This window comes from Pongo pygmaeus, chromosome 8 (assembly GCF_028885625.2).
Source record: "Pongo pygmaeus isolate AG05252 chromosome 8, NHGRI_mPonPyg2-v2.0_pri, whole genome shotgun sequence".
NCBI lineage: Eukaryota > Metazoa > Chordata > Mammalia > Primates > Hominidae > Pongo > Pongo pygmaeus.
The window spans coordinates 67,918,725-67,934,901 of NC_072381.2; the positions used below are offsets into that span (position 1 = coordinate 67,918,725).

General features: G+C 34.3%; 1 protein-coding gene and 1 pseudogene across 4 annotated transcripts in view; one reads left to right on the top strand and one right to left on the bottom strand.

The window, feature by feature from the left end:
* ADK (adenosine kinase) overlaps nucleotides 1–16,177 on the bottom strand; it is a 570,201-nt gene that overhangs the window by 269,021 nt on the left and 285,003 nt on the right. The window lies entirely within an intron of this gene.
* The window catches only part of LOC129006480 (ras-related protein Rab-5C-like), a 53,303-nt pseudogene that overhangs the window by 34,520 nt on the left and 2,606 nt on the right, over nucleotides 1–16,177 (top strand).

The following is a 16,177-nucleotide window of genomic DNA, read 5'->3' on the forward strand; positions in this document are numbered from 1 at the left end:
TTTGAGAATAGGGCGAGAAAAATTTTTTTGGTAAGAAATCTGGGCAAGTATGTAAAAATAAGTGTGCATGTAATGAATTAATTCTTTATTAAAATATTGAATAATGTATTTACAACCCATTGTTTATATTTGTTTTTCCAAATTAGTTATTATGACATTAAAGAAATAAATTCTACCATGTTTTTATTCTCAATGCCTTCTTACTGCTTCTTTTCTAACCTACACCTTTAATCTTCTGTATGTATGTGCCACTAAAATCAGATGTGAAAATTATTATACTGTCACAGGAAAAATGGATTTGTGATTTCTGGTGGGAAATAAAGCAGTCAGACAAATGAACCATTATGGGAAAAAAAATCTTATCTTTTAGGAAAAGTAATGGATCAAGATATTAATGACCATCACCCCTGAACTCACTGCTAGATGCTAAAGAAAAAGAATTTAAACTCCTTAACTCTGAAACAAAAAGAAACGGCTTTGTTAAAAGACCAAACCCTCTTTTTCCACATTATAAATTATATGTTTACACTACACTTATAAGAAAGATAAGTTGTCAGAGAGAAGCTTCTTAGAGTATACTCCCCCAACCCCTTGCTACAAAATAGTATCTATCCATGTTTACTTATTTAAATAAACACTTCAAAATACTCTATAGAGAAGTAGGAACATTTAACTTGTAACAGGGAAGGCTACATAAAAATTTAAAGATATTTACTCTTTCAAGAAAAAGGTTCACATTAGTGAAAAGATCAGTATAAAACAGGAGATGGGCAAGTCTACTTACTCCCAAGTATGTGTTTAACAGAAAACAGACAACTGTGCCCCATTAAAATTCAAAACCTTGGGTCAGGATCTAGCCCTAGGAAAGACTTTTCTTCCTCTCTTGCTGCAGGTACTGGGTTTCCTACCTAATTAAGCCTTTATGAAAGAGTAATAATCAATTAGCCGGCATTTGCACAGGATATTAATTTCTGTGGAGAAATGCATTTTGCAAATAGAGTTTGGACATATTACTCATTTGGGCATAGTGGATGGTCTGACTGATGAAGCACCATAGAGTTAATCCTCTGAACAGGTAGGCCAGTTGCATATACCTGAAATGGAGGGACAGGAGATAGAACTGGTGATCTATAAAGCTCTGGTATGATTCTTTCTCACTGGCTTACCAACACATGAGTTTTATTCTAAATACTATAATGTATTTATCCAATAGGGGTTACAGTGGAGTGAATAATACTATCACAGTGTTTGATTAAAATAAGAAATAAAATAGCAATAATAACACTTTTACATTATATATTTCTTCAAGAGGTTACATGCCCCTATCTAAATTCATGCCTTTCATATTATAATGTACATTTAAATATTAATCTCTTTGGATGCTTTGTTGTTAGGTGTGCCAAGTGGTCACAGTAGTCTAAAAGTTTTGTTAATACCATCTGTTTTTTAAAATAAAAGCTTTATTGAGATCTAATTCACATATAAATTGCATTTAAAGCATACAATTCAGTGATTTTTAGTATATTGACAGAGATGTGTAACCAGCACCACAGTCAATTTTAGATTAGTTGTCTAACTCCCAAAGAAATCCTGTATCTATTAGGAGTGTAGCATTGTCCCACAACACTTTCAGCCTAAGACAACCACCAATATCCCTTCTGTCTTTATTGATTTACCTATTTAAGACTTCTCATGAATGAGATCATACAATAGACAGCCTTTTATAAATGGCTTCTTTCACTTAGCACAATGTTTTAAAGGTTTATCTATGTTGCAGCATGGATGAAAGTACTTCATCCTGCTTATTACTAAATAATATTTCACTGTGTGGATATAATACATTTTTCTTTCAATTTTCTTGAGTTATAACTGACAAAAATTACATTATTCACAGTACAAAATATGTTTTGATATATGTATATGTTGTGAAATGATACCACAATCAAGCCAATTAACATATCCATGAACTTACAAATTTATCTTTTTTTGTGTGTGGTAGAAGACTTAAGAGCTACTTTCTTAACAAATTTCAAGTATACAATACATCATTATAAACTATAGTTATCATGTTGTACATTAGGTCTCCAGAACGTATTCATCCTATAACTAAAAGTTTACACCCCACGACCAAAATCTCCCCATCATTCCACTAACCTTCTTCCCTCCCTCAACCACACTTTCTACCCTGTTTCTATGAGGTTGACTTTTTAAGATTTCATATATAAATGAGATCACACTATCTATATTTTTGTGTCTGGCCTATTTCACTTAGCATAATGTCCTGCAGGTTCACCTATGTTGTTGCAAATGGCAGGATTTCCTTCTTTTTTATGGTTGAATAGTACTCCATTGTTTATATATACATATACTTTCTTTATCCATTCATCTGTTGACAGACCCCTAGGGTATTTCCCTATTTTGACTATTGTGAATAACGCAGCTGAACACGGGAGTACAAATATCTCTTCAACATACTGATTTCATTTCCATTTATTTAATTAATTATTTATTTATTTAGAGATAGAGTCTCACTCTGTTGCCCAGGCTGGAGTGCAGTGGCATGATCTTGGCTCACTGCAACCTCCACCTCCTGGGTTTGAGCGATTCTCCTGCTTCAGCCTCCCAGGTAGCTGGGATTATAGGCATCTGCTACCATGCCCAGCTAATTTTTATATTTTTAGTACAGATGGGGTTTCATCATGTTGGCCAGGCCAGTCTCCAACTCCTGTCCTCAAGTGATCCGCCCACTTTGGCCTTCCACAGTGCTGGGATTACAGGCATGAGCCACTGTGCCTGGCCGATTTCCTTTAGATTTATATCCAAAAATGAGGTTGTTGGATTATATAGTAGTTCTGTTTTTAAAGGAACTTTCATATTGTTTTTCATAATCTCTGTGCTAATTTATATTCCCACTAGCAAGGGATCCCTTTTTTCCACGATTTTGGCTTTTTGATAACAGTCACAAATTTAAGGTGGTATATCATTGTGAGGGAGAGGAAAGTGGGGGGGCTAATTCTTTTTTTTTCTTTTTTTAAAGAGACAAGGTCTTCCTATGTTGCCTAGGCTGGCCTTGAACTCCTGGGCTCAACTGATCCTCCTATCTCAGTCTCCTAGGTAGCTAGCACTATAGGTATGCACCACCACCACTGAACCCAGCTTCATTGTGGTCTTTCGATTTGTATTTCTTTGATGATTAGGGACACTGCACATGTTTTCATATACCTGGGTCATTTGTATGTCTTCTATGGAAAATGTCTATTCAGGTCCTAGGCTCATTTTTTAATCGGGTTGTTTTTCTGCTATTGAGTTGTATGAGTTCCTTACATATTTTGGATAATTAACCTTTTAGCATATATGGGGTTTACAAATATTTTCTCCCATTCTGTGAGTTGCCTTTTCTTTTGTTGTCTCCTTTGCTGTGCAGAAACTTTTTAGTTTGATATAGATACACTTGTTTAATTTTGCTTTTGCTGCCTGTGCTTTTAGTGTCATACATAAAAATTCATTGCAAGACCAGTGTCACAGAGCTTTTCTAATACGGTTTCTTCTGAGTTTTAAGGTCTCAGGTTTTATGTTTAAATCTTTAATCTGTTTTGAGTTCATTTTTGTGTCTGATGTAAAATAACAATCTAATTTTATTTATCCATTCAGCAGTTGATGAACATTTCAGTCATTTCTACCTTTTGACTATTACAAATAATGCTGCCATAAACATTCATATACACATTTTTGTGTAAACACAGGTTTTCATTTTTCTTTGGTATATATCTAAAAGTGGAATTGCTGGGTCATATGGTAACTCTGTGTTTAGCCTTTTGAGGAACTGCCAATATTTCCACCAGTGGTGCATGAGGGTTCCAAGTTCTCCACATCCTTGTCAACACTTGGTATTATCTGTCTTCCTGATTATAGACATCCTAGTGGGTGTTAAGATGAAGCTCACTGTGGTTATGACACTGTCTGATGGCTAAGATTAGCATCTTTTCAAGTGCTTATTAAAACTCCTTGCTTTGTGTATACGTGTTTTCATAAAGTGGAGGTAAGGTCCTGAGTTCGTAAAAACTAAGATTAATACTAAGGTCGTGAAATTACAGTTAGCTTGTTACTTTTTGGAACTTAGCTGAGGAGACCTTCACACATACTAAGGACTCATCACTCTTGTTTATATTACAATAGATCTTATTCTTCCTAGAAGATGGGTAGTTCACTAAAGACAGCACCCATGTTTTCTTCATCTTTGTATTGGTCACATTGCTTCACAGGATACGTATAGTAGGCAGACTCAATGAATGATGGTTAAATGAGTAAGTTTAACATCTGATGTCATATTACCTTTATAATGCCTCCCTAAGATATACAATGGAAGAATACTATTCAACCCTCTTTGGAAAAATGATAAGCATATACAATTATGTGCTGAATTGGTAGGGCCATTTGAAAACTCCAAATTTTCCAATCCCAAGTTTAGTTCTCAGTGTGCCTTTGACTAGGCCAGAGATTTTTCATGTTTAGATGATCTAAGTTTTAAAACATTAACATCTATAATAAAACAATATCTTTATTTTTATTTATGAACATAATGGTAGATCATTTATTTTAAACAAATGAGATATCTCATTAGGGTATGATAAAGCCTAACTTAATTTATTAATTGTAAAATAAGCATTCAGTGGAATCTTTTGTTCTTTTCAAGTATAAAAGGCACAACTGGGAATAACTTTATTTCTATAATCCTAAGTATGGGCCATGAATATAGGCTCTGGTATTACAGGACCTGAGTTCCAGCCCAAATCTGTCACTTATCAGCCAGGTGAATTTTAGCCAATTATTTAACCTCTCTAACCTTGAGTTCCTGCATTTTTCAAATGGATAACAGAATTTAACTCAGAAGGCTACTGAGAGAACTAAATATGTAATGTATTACTATGTGGCAAGCTATTATTATTCAAGGAAATATTGTAAATATGTCCAATGTGGAATCAATTTTCAAATAAAAAAATTCTTTAAACAATACTAAGCCACTAGGATTAGTCTAAATGCCTTAGCTTAGAGAGGAACCAGGAAATAGGGATAGGAAAAATATATTATAGCTTTTGAATTATATATTATTTGTATGTACCATATATTTAAAATAATCAACTAAGTTTAGTTATTAACTATTAAGAGAAATACCTTATTATAAGAAAACTATTTCTACATTATAAGTTGTAAGGAGAAATTACATAACCTAATAACAGGGGCTTCTAAAATGAAGCATATATGCCTACTAGAAATTATGCTAGTCTATATGTTAAAATTAAATCAAGTTGGTTTATAAGGAAAATCTGTGATTATTTCAAATTGAGACAATAATTTAAACATTAAAATAACATAAAATGATTTAACATTAGCTATTTAATTATATGTGATATCCCTAGAATGTTTGCTTGATTTATCGTATATTATAAAATGTATATTCAGGAAAATATTTGCTGATTTAACTAATCATTTTCAATATAAAGGTGAACTTTCTTTTGGAAGCCAAGACAGATTATAATCCATTAATATATCTTTCAACAAAAAGGATGAAATCTTCCACTGGGTAGGCTGATAAACTCTTTCGTGTCAAAACTAAGCCTCTTTATCATGATAACCCAGAATAATGGTCGGCTGCTCTAGGCACTTTATCTACTTTACAGATGAAAAATCAGTTCTACTTTCATGGAATTAGATTAATGCCATAACAGGAAATACTTCTGGGGCTGAACTTGCTTCATGTCTTCAAAGCTGCCTGTAAATTTAAAGTACTTCCTGAACTCAAAAGATAAGACAGGAGAAGGAAAAAGAAAAACAGTACAGTGACCCTTTTACTGAAGGAAAATATTGCTTCCTGAAAAAGATGTTGAAAGCTACTTGCTAAGGGCATTATGCTCTAGAAAGCCTAGGGCAAGTCTGTTTCAGTGGAACATAAGGATTCTGGTCATATATCAGACAGTTGCTATAAATCTGTTCTTTCTATAATCCTTTTTGATAAACTTTCTTTAAGTCTTCCCAGTGAAAGCTAAAGTAATAACTTTCTCACATTTTAGTACACACAGAATTGCTTACTCTTTTACATATGACATTTTATGAAGGATTACAGTTTTACACATTTGGAAAAATGCTGACTACAAACTCTAGAATTAAATTTTGGTTCAGAATGTAGATCAAAGGCAACGAATTCAGTTGACACCTTATCAGGTAGTCTGATGTAAAAAATAGGCCACATTATCTAGAACATATAAAAGAGCTTTTTGAATGGTGATGATACTGAAGATGATATATATAATAGATAATTAGGAGGAAAAGAATATTAACTGTCTGTATGCATTGAAACATGTCCATAGAAAATCAGAGATGAAAATAAAACTCATGATTATACAACCTAAAAAGAGGGGGTAAAGGAGGAAATGAATCCACCATGAAAACAATAAAGAAAATTTAGAGAGAGAACACCATCTATGAATTTATGCATATCGGGTTGCTTACAACATGCTCATCACTATAGAGTATACAAAATAATAATATCAACAGATGCATACTGAGCACAACAAATACCAGGCACTATGCTGGTTGCCAGAGGTAATATGGTTATTAAGAGAGGCAAGGCTGGGCGCAGTGGCTCATGCCTGTAATCCCAGTACTTTGGGAGGCCGAGGCGGGTGGATCACGAGGTCAGGAGTTCGAGACCACTCTGGCTAACACGGTAAAACCCCATTTCTACTAAAGATTAAAAAAAAAAAATTAGTCGGATGTGGTGGAGGGCTAATCCCAGCTACTTGGGAGGCTGAGGCAGGAGAATCGCTTGAACTCGGGAGGTGAAGGTTGCAGTGAGCTGAGATGGCGCCATTGCACTCCAGCCTGGGTGACAGGGGAGACTGTCTCAAAAAAAAAAAAAAAGAGAGAGAGGCAAGGACCTTACCTTCTTATTAGCTGGCATTCTAGGAGGGTTTAAACAAGTTGATTACCAAATGGAGATAACTGCAACAAAGGAGACAAGCATGGTTATATAAAGTGGGGGTTGGAGTTTGGAGGGATATTATCACAATAGCTCATGGAGGAACAGGGAAAGCTATTTTAGATGGCTAGCCAGAAAGCGACTCTCTAAGAGATGGCATTTGAGTTGAATGTTGAAGGTTATACATGAGTCAGCCCTTAGAAAACAGTGAAGAGCATTCCAGGAAGAAGGAGTAAGAGTGAAGGACTTTCGAAGGAAAAGGGCTTGGTTGTTAAAGGAATAATCAATGAGAAAGAACTAGAATAAGATGATATTAGACAGGTAGGAGAAAAGCCATGTAAGACATGTAGGGCTTTATACTCCATGGCAGAAAGTTTGGAGTTTATTCTATGAGCAATCATTGGCAGCCATGAGAGGGATTTAAACATCAAAATGTTTTATGCTGGTTTGCATTTTTAAAAGGCCACTCCAGCTATTCTGTGGAGAATGGTTTGAAAGCGTTAAAAAGTAGAAGGAGATCAGTCAGGAGGCTATAGCAATAGGGCAGGAGAAAAATACTAATGGTCTGTAATAGAATGGTAATTGCTGATAAAAGAAGAGTAAATGGGTTCCAGATATAAAGATAGGGACTTATTGAAGGAAAAGAAAAAATCAAGGATGACTCCTAGGGTTTGGCTAGGGCACATGAGTCAAACCCTACAGTGGTACCATATACAGAGATGTATTAAACATAAGAGAAACAGGATTGACACTGTATATTAAGATGTCTATTTGCATATAATAATCAAAATAACCAGTTGGTCATTAAGTTTGGAGATCAAAAAAGAGGTATGCGCTAAAAATAAACATTTGGAAATAGTTTTTTGGATGGTACTTTTGGCCATGAATCTAAGAAACCTATGACAATAAATACATAAATACCAAAAATATATAAACAAATTAGAGAACTTCAGATTTTGTCAAACTTTTATTGGTCCAAATTTCTTAGAATTGTTTACTGATTAAACATTGTTTTTCACTTATAATATTGCTTCTATCTTTTCTTTTTTCACTTGCTTAGTGTTATGACCACTTGGACTATTTTGTTAATTTTATTTAAAAAGGCTTTAGATTTAATTCTATTTTCTTGTTTTCTCTTTCATTACTTTCTGTTTTTGTATTTATCACTACCTGTCCTCCTTTATTTTTCTTAGTGGATTCCTTAAGATTTTCTATATACAAAACGTCATCTACAAATAGGAGTAGTTTCACTTCTTTCCAACCTTAATGCCATTTCTACTTATTGCTTATTTGCTGTGGCTACTATAATTTTCAGTAGAAATTTGATTACCTCTAGATCCTGAGATTCTCTCCTATGTTTTTCATAAAAGTTTCATCGTTTTACATTTAAGGCTGTGATCCATTTACTCGATTTTTGTATCAGGTCAAGGTTCACTTTTTGGTCTTTTGGCCACTTTTCACTTTTGATGTCATGTTGTCACAGCAACATTTTGCAAAGGCTATCTTTTCACCAATTAGTTGGCTTTATACCTTTGTCAAAAATCAGTTAAGCATATTTATAGGGGCATTTTAATAATTTTTAACTAGAATTTTTTGTTATTTTCTCATTAGTTGCGCTAAGGTTACAATATACATCTTAATTAATGATAATCTACTTAAGAGTCATGAAAACTTTTTTTTTTTTTTTGGAGACGGTAAATGAAGACTAAGAGGATGAAGACCTTTATGATGATTCAATTCCACTTAATGAATAGTAAATATATTTTCTATTCCTTATGATTTCCAGGCTGGAGCGTAGTGGCATGATCTTGGCTCACTGCAACTTCCGCCTCCCAGGTTCAAGCGATTCTGCTGCCTCAGCCTCCCAAGTAGCTAGGACTACAAGCATTTAAAGAGTTTATTATATTAATCTTATTTACCATTCTGGTTTTCTTCATTTCATCTTGTGAATTTAGTTTACCATCTGGTGTCCTTTTCTTACTCACTCCAATAGAGCTTTGTTGCCATGCACCTCCTTTCTGCTGTTATCATCATATATATTACATTCTAATAAGTCATAGGGCCAAAATACAATTATATACAAATTGTTGCATGTATTTGCTTTTAAATGAGTTGAGAGAATAGTGAAGAAATATGTCATTATACTGTCTTTTGTAATTACTTGCATAATTACCTTTATTGATGCTCTTTGTTTTTTGTGTATAGATTTAAATTGCTATCTGTTTTCATTTAATTTCAGCTTAAAGAATTTTCTTTAGTATTTTTTGGTAAGGCAGATGTTCCAGCAACGAACACTCTTAGACTTGCTTATCTAGGAAAATATTTCATTTTATTTTTGACATATTTTTGCTGGACATAAGGTTATTTGCTGATAATTTTTTTCTTTCAGCACTTTAAATATGTTATCTCATTACCTTCTGGCTTCATTGGTACCGGTGAGAAGTAAGCTGTTAATTTCGTGTTCCCCTGTTGTGATTTGCTGAGTTTAAGATTTTCCTTTTGTCCTTGTCAAATAGTCAAGATTTTGCTATTATGAGGCCAGGTGTGCATCTCTTTGCATTTATCCTACTTGGTGTTCAAAGAGCTTCCTAGATGTATAAACAAATGTTTTTCAATAAATTTGCGCTGTTTTTTGCCATTTTTTCTTCAAGTATTTTTTTTCTGCCTTTATTTTCAGACATAATAGTAGTTATAGCATAGAACTGGGCATGAAAATATCTCCCCATTTACTAACCACATGACTGTGGATAACACACAACATTTTTTGTGTCTCAATTTTCTTACATGTAAAGGGGGATGAATTATACCAACCATATGTCACCTAATTCATTGGATTACTGTGAGGCTCAAGTTACATAATATCTAATTTAAAAACTAAACATTAAATAAATGTAAATGTATTTTTCCAAGGATAAAGTCTTCATCTATAAACCTTTGATCTCAATTCCATCTAGCAGTTATCACTCTTCCACACTGCATTATCAGTCTTCTGTTCTATCATATCTTCCTTAGACAATATACAAACTCAAATCTCTTATATCTTTAAGCAAACCTTCCCTCTCACCCAACAGTCTTCACTCTATGTAATCTGCCTACTACTACCATCTTTCTGGTGGTATAGTGATTCTTAAACTCTCTGAGGTGAAGGCCAAGTTATTTTTTATCCTCTAGTCCAACACAGACCCATATATAGTGCTACTGTGCATAACTAGCTTACAGACTATATATAAACAACTCACCACAGGTGCTCTCCAACATTCAAAGTCGTCCATTCCCTGTTCAATGAGAAATCTGATGATCATGCACCAGGATATTGGCAGTGTTAAACAAAATGTATAGGATCACATTAGTTTGGACAGAGCTCCTGCACTAGGCCCACCAGACCAAACCAAAACGGAGTCACTCAAGCTGAAGTTCCACATCACTAAGCTAAAACATAGCTGTTTATCTTACTTCCCAAGAAATCAGGAGAAACAGGTAATAGCCAGATCCCCAAACAGACCAGTTTTAGCTGGTATAAGGAAGTCCCCTCTGCTTTAACCTTTATAACAAAAGTAATTTTGGAAATACCAATCCACATTTTGTTTTCTGTTTTTGCTTTCCTCAGCCCTTTTCTGTCTATAAAGTCAACTTCCTCTGCTCAGCTTACTGGAATATTCATTCTATTTAATAGAATGAGGTTGTTGTCCGATTCTAGAATTGCAAATAAAAACCAATTAACATCTTTAAATTTGTTGTAATTTTGTATTTGCTGGAAGGGGGTGTAAACTTGTTAAACAGTTTCCAAATAGTCTCAAATTTTATATTTCATTCATTACAGACTAAGATCAAATAGTTCTCAGACTACACTTTTCTCTGATAATTTTTTTTCTGTCACCAGTGGTGTAATCAAAATCCATTAGTCATTTTAGACAGCAATGACCTCCTATCTTTCATAATCATCATTTTCTGTCTCTTCTGTTGATATTAATTTCTTTCTTCACTATTTAGGAAGCATTCCTTAAGATGTTATTTTTGGCATTCTTCCTGTATTCCAAACTCATTATGTATATAGACAATCATTTCTCCCTCTGGATTTACTAAAGGAGCCATGATTCTCTCAAGCCAGGTAAAAGGGTAACCTCTACCTCATTTTACTTCACCACACACAAATATTCATTTCCAAGGGCCTTTGCATCCTTTCCTACTTTCTTACTTATATCAGCCTCAACCTAGACTAATATAACACCTTTCTAACTAATGTATCTGTAACTAATCTTCCTCACCTCCAATTTAAAGACACATGGTCAAATTAATGTATCCAGCATAGTTTTGATCATAGTAATTCCCTGTGTACTCAAAGTACTTCATTGTTTCAGCAATTCATACCAGTTTCAAATTTTACCACTGTTACTCTCATATGAATCAACTTTGACAAGTCAGCAATTCCTTTAATATAGCTGGCAACTGTAAACATTGGTAAATAGCTACTGAATGACTGACTTAAATGATTATTGGATTCAAACCATTTTGAAAATAAAAAAATCACTCTATACTGTTTATATCATGACTATATACCTTTATATTACTATTCTTACTTTACAAAAATTATCCCATAACCAATGCTATTTTCACATGTCTAATAATACTGCTGCTAGTTTTACTGTTGGATGAACTACATTCTAGCCTCCTGCTGCTACTGAGAAATGCATTAAAGTAGGTCACGTGGTTTTCTTCATGTCAACAAATGATGGCTCAATTAGGCAGATAAGTATCTACAGCCCTCAGCAGAATCTTCAGTCCATTCTTAGCAGTTTAGAAAAGCACTTTGGTTAGCATTAGAGCCAAGGAAAGGAACACTTGTAATTCTTTAAGCATTCAATTAAATTTTTTAAATTCAAGACTGGCTATTGAATGTTTCCAAACAAACAGTGTGGAAGTAGACAATCATCATGAATGAGCACTCTAAAATCTGGTGTGTATGTAAATTTCTTAATGAATGAGATTATGACATTTCTGATACACTGTTTGCAGTATAAACACTTATGGATGATCCATTTTGGTAATTTTGTCATCAACAGATGATTCTATGTTGGTTTGCTAATTAATGGGCAGTGTTTGCATGCATACAGCCAAAGGCATTTCCAACTAAAAGATACATAGAGCTACTGCTGAGTCACTTTGTAAAGTAAAGCCTTCCAGTTCATGAAAGGAAATCTCAGGAATGCAAAGTAAAAAAGAAAAATCATGAAGCAAAAAGGTTCTAGAATAGACAAATACCTAAATATTTAGACATCAGTTTATCTACTCTTTTCTAAAAATTCAATCTACTGAATTAGATTTTTCCAAGGATAAAGTCTGCTATATTGTCTATTTTAACATATGCTCCCGATTCACAGTATAACACTATCTGGTACATAATAGGCACTGGATAAATATTTGTTGAATGAAAACATGAAAGCTCCTGATAGATGAATTTGCTTTTAATGTACTGATAGAATCACTCTTCTGGATATCCAAGTTTGAGAGTATCACTAGTCAAACATTTTTTCCTTTTATATTTGTATAACTGATTATGGCATACCATAAACATTTTCTATATTAGACAGTTCCTGCTCCTCTTCTGGTCATGAAAACTTTCTTAGCTCAAAGTCTATTAATATTATACCTAACTTGATTGAAAGAACTGATAGATATTTTTTAAATCTCTTCCTTCCCTACTCCCACGATGGATATGAATTATACCACTTGACTAAAGAATATGCAAGTGTCTGCAAATAATTCTAACCATCTTTTTCATGCATACACAAATTGCTCAGAATTAATTCTTAAAATTGGGATAGTTTGTTGCAAGTTATAACTTCACTATATTAAACTACTATCATGTGTTGAATCTCAAATTGATTCTAGGTAACATAATTTAATGTTGTAAGAGACATAAAGTCAATGCAATAATGCATTTCATAATTTGCACAAAATCAGTTTCCTGATTGAATAGTTTGAATAATATTCAACTAAGAAGATTTGCAAAGTGTTTTTTATGACTCTCCACTATTAGTCTACTTTAAGATGTTTTTCCCTGCAAGTTCTCTGTAACTTTAGGACAATTTATCTAAACTTTTCCATTGGCAATCATTTCAATGTACAAAAAGTTCCAAAAATAAAAACACAGAAAATACCTTTATCCATTTTCATCTGTTGTCACATTTTTACCTCATTTTCTTTATTATCTATGTTCAGTTGTATTTCTTTTTCTGTATGTATGCATAATATTCTCTTGTGATTGAGTTGAGATGCATTCTGGGCCAGAAACTGCATAGATGATGTTGTGTACTTCTCAGGGACAGATAAACACATAAGGAGGCAAACAATGATCATTTGACTCTCACTGGAGGTGATAATTGTGATCACCCTGTCAATGTGTTGTCTGATTTCTCCACTGCATTGTTGCTGTTTTTCTCTTCTCCCATACAACATTTCAAGACCATGTAAATATTCTGTTCTTCATCAACATGTCTGTCCTCTTAGATGTTACAACCATTGATGATTTTTGCCTGATCTAATCTTTAACATGATGACTGCAAAATGAGGTTTTCTTGTTTTGTTTTTTTCCAACTCTAGCACAATCTCCACATTTGCTGGTCAACTTTCAGCATGCCACTGTAAGTAAAATATCTTCATTTTCTATCCATCCACCCATTAGTGATTGGAATGGTCTTATAAAGTTCTTTATTTCCAACAGCTTATAATTCATTACTGTATTTAATTACTTGATGCTCAAGTGGTCCTAGATTTGACCAGTGGGGAACTCTTCAAGCTAGATTCTGTATACTTAAGAAACAACTTATCTTACTTTTTAGCATTTCCTTACTTTTTGTCATTACAACATGTTCTAGGTTCATCTTGTACCTACCCTGTCCCGGACTGAAGCCAGTCATTTGAGCGAAGAGCTTTAGTTTTAGTAGGCATTAGGGACTGAACTGCGCTCCTCAAAAAGTCATAATCAGGTATTAACCCTGTGAATGTGAGCTTATTTAGAAACAGGGTCTTTGGAAGTTAAGATAAAGTCACAATGAATTAGAGTGGCCCCTAATGAGTGGATTACTCTGATAAAAAGAGTAAAATTTGGACAGATAAACATAGGGTGAATGTCATATGACAATGAAGGCAGGAATTGAAGTTATAATGTCACAAACCATCAAGCTCCAAGGATTATGCACAACCACCAGAAGCTAGGAGAGAGGTATGGATAGGTTCTCCCTCTGCCTCCCCAAGAAGGAACCAACCCCACAAACACCTTTGGTTTGGAGCTCTGGCCTCCTGAACTATGAAAGAATAAATTTCTGTTAAGTTTGTGGTAATTTATTACAGCAGCCTTAGGAAACTAACAGTGGGAAATAACGCTAGGTGTGTCAATACTATTGTGACTTTGCTCCTTTGCTCTTTCAGCAATACAGCTAAGAAATATATGAATGTCTCTTCACACACACACACACACATATATATATACATATACAAATACAAAAATACATGCACACACATCAACAGATACATACACACACAGAAATGTCCATATGTACACAGACATCTCCAATCCAATTCCTCTATACAGAATTCTTACCTGTCTTCCTCCTGTCTATGTTTGTCCCTTCTTCCATAGTGAGAACCCAGGCTTACTCATTTGCTCAAAATAGTCTCTGATTTAGTTTGCCCATACCATTAAAATAAACCTACAGGCCGGGTGCGGTGGCTCACGCCTGTAATCCCAGCACTTTGGGAAGCCAAGGTGGGTGGATCACAAGGTCAGGAGATCGAGACCATTCTGGCTACCACGGTGAAACCCCGTCTCTACTAAAAATACAAAAAATTAGCCGGGCGTGGTGGCGGGCACCTGTAGTCCCAGCTATTCGGGAAGCTGAGGCAGGAGAATGGCGTGAATCCAGGAGGTGGAGCTTGAAGTGAGCCAAGATCGCGCCACTGCACTCCAACCTGGGCGACAGAGCCAGACTCCATCTCAAAAAAATAAAATAAAATAAAATAAACCTACAAAAATGAGTTCAGGATTTGTTTGCAATTCTTCATTTCTCTCCCACCCACCCCAAGCTAAGGACATATAGTTGAATCTGGTGTTCATAAATTAGTCCTCCCTTGTTCCTTCATTTCTTTCTCCTTTATCCCCCTTCAGTATGGATACAGTATTCATTTTACTTTAAAATTAGGTTTATCAATGAGAACACATGGACACGGGGAAGGCAACATAACACACAGGGGCCTGTTGAGGCTTGGGGGATTAGGGGAGGGATAGCATTAGGTGAAATACCTAATGTAGGTGATGGTTGATGGGTGCAGCAAACCACCATGGCACTTGTATACCTATGTAACAAACCTGTACATTCTGCACATGTATCCCAGAACTTAAAGTATAATTTAAAAAAAAAAGTAAAAAGAAAAAATAAAAAATGAATTAAGTTCATTTGTTTGTTTACAATTTTAGATCCCTGTCCCAGTGATATCATTTTTATTTAACTGTTTGAATATGTTGGACATTAACATGCTTTCAAAAGTTGAAACTATGCCAAGAAAGTATACCCCAATATCCAAGTCTCACTCCCTCCCACATCCCTTCCACCTCACTCTCCCTTCTACCTCTTGTAACTAATTTTATTGTTTTCTGCTTTATCCTTCCTGAACATACACATTCTTTAATTCTCCCTTTTTCTTGTATGACAAGTAGCACTATGGGTATTTGTTTCTGCTTTTTGTTTCATGTAATATTTCCTGGAAATTACTCCATATATTTATAAAAACAGATAGCTTTTATAAACACAGTCTATTGTATGTTCCAGAGTATATTCAACCAATCTTCTAGAACTGGTCATTTAAATGGTTTCCAATATTTTGCAATTATTAATAATGCTGCATGAATAACCTTCACAAAATTATTTCCAAATGCAATACAGACTGAATTTCTGAATTATACTAATTCCTATGTGTGCAGCATTTTATGTTTACTCTCATATATAATGGGGGCTGTTTTAAAGGAATAGCTAATGGCATGAGCAAACATTCATTATATATTAACAAAAATCGTATAGTGAAATAGTAGATATACTATAATGCAAATTATATAAAAATGTATAGAGACATACATACACATAAAATGAACATATATGATAGCATTATTGGTGTTTTAATATTCTCTGTACTTTTCTCTATTTCTCA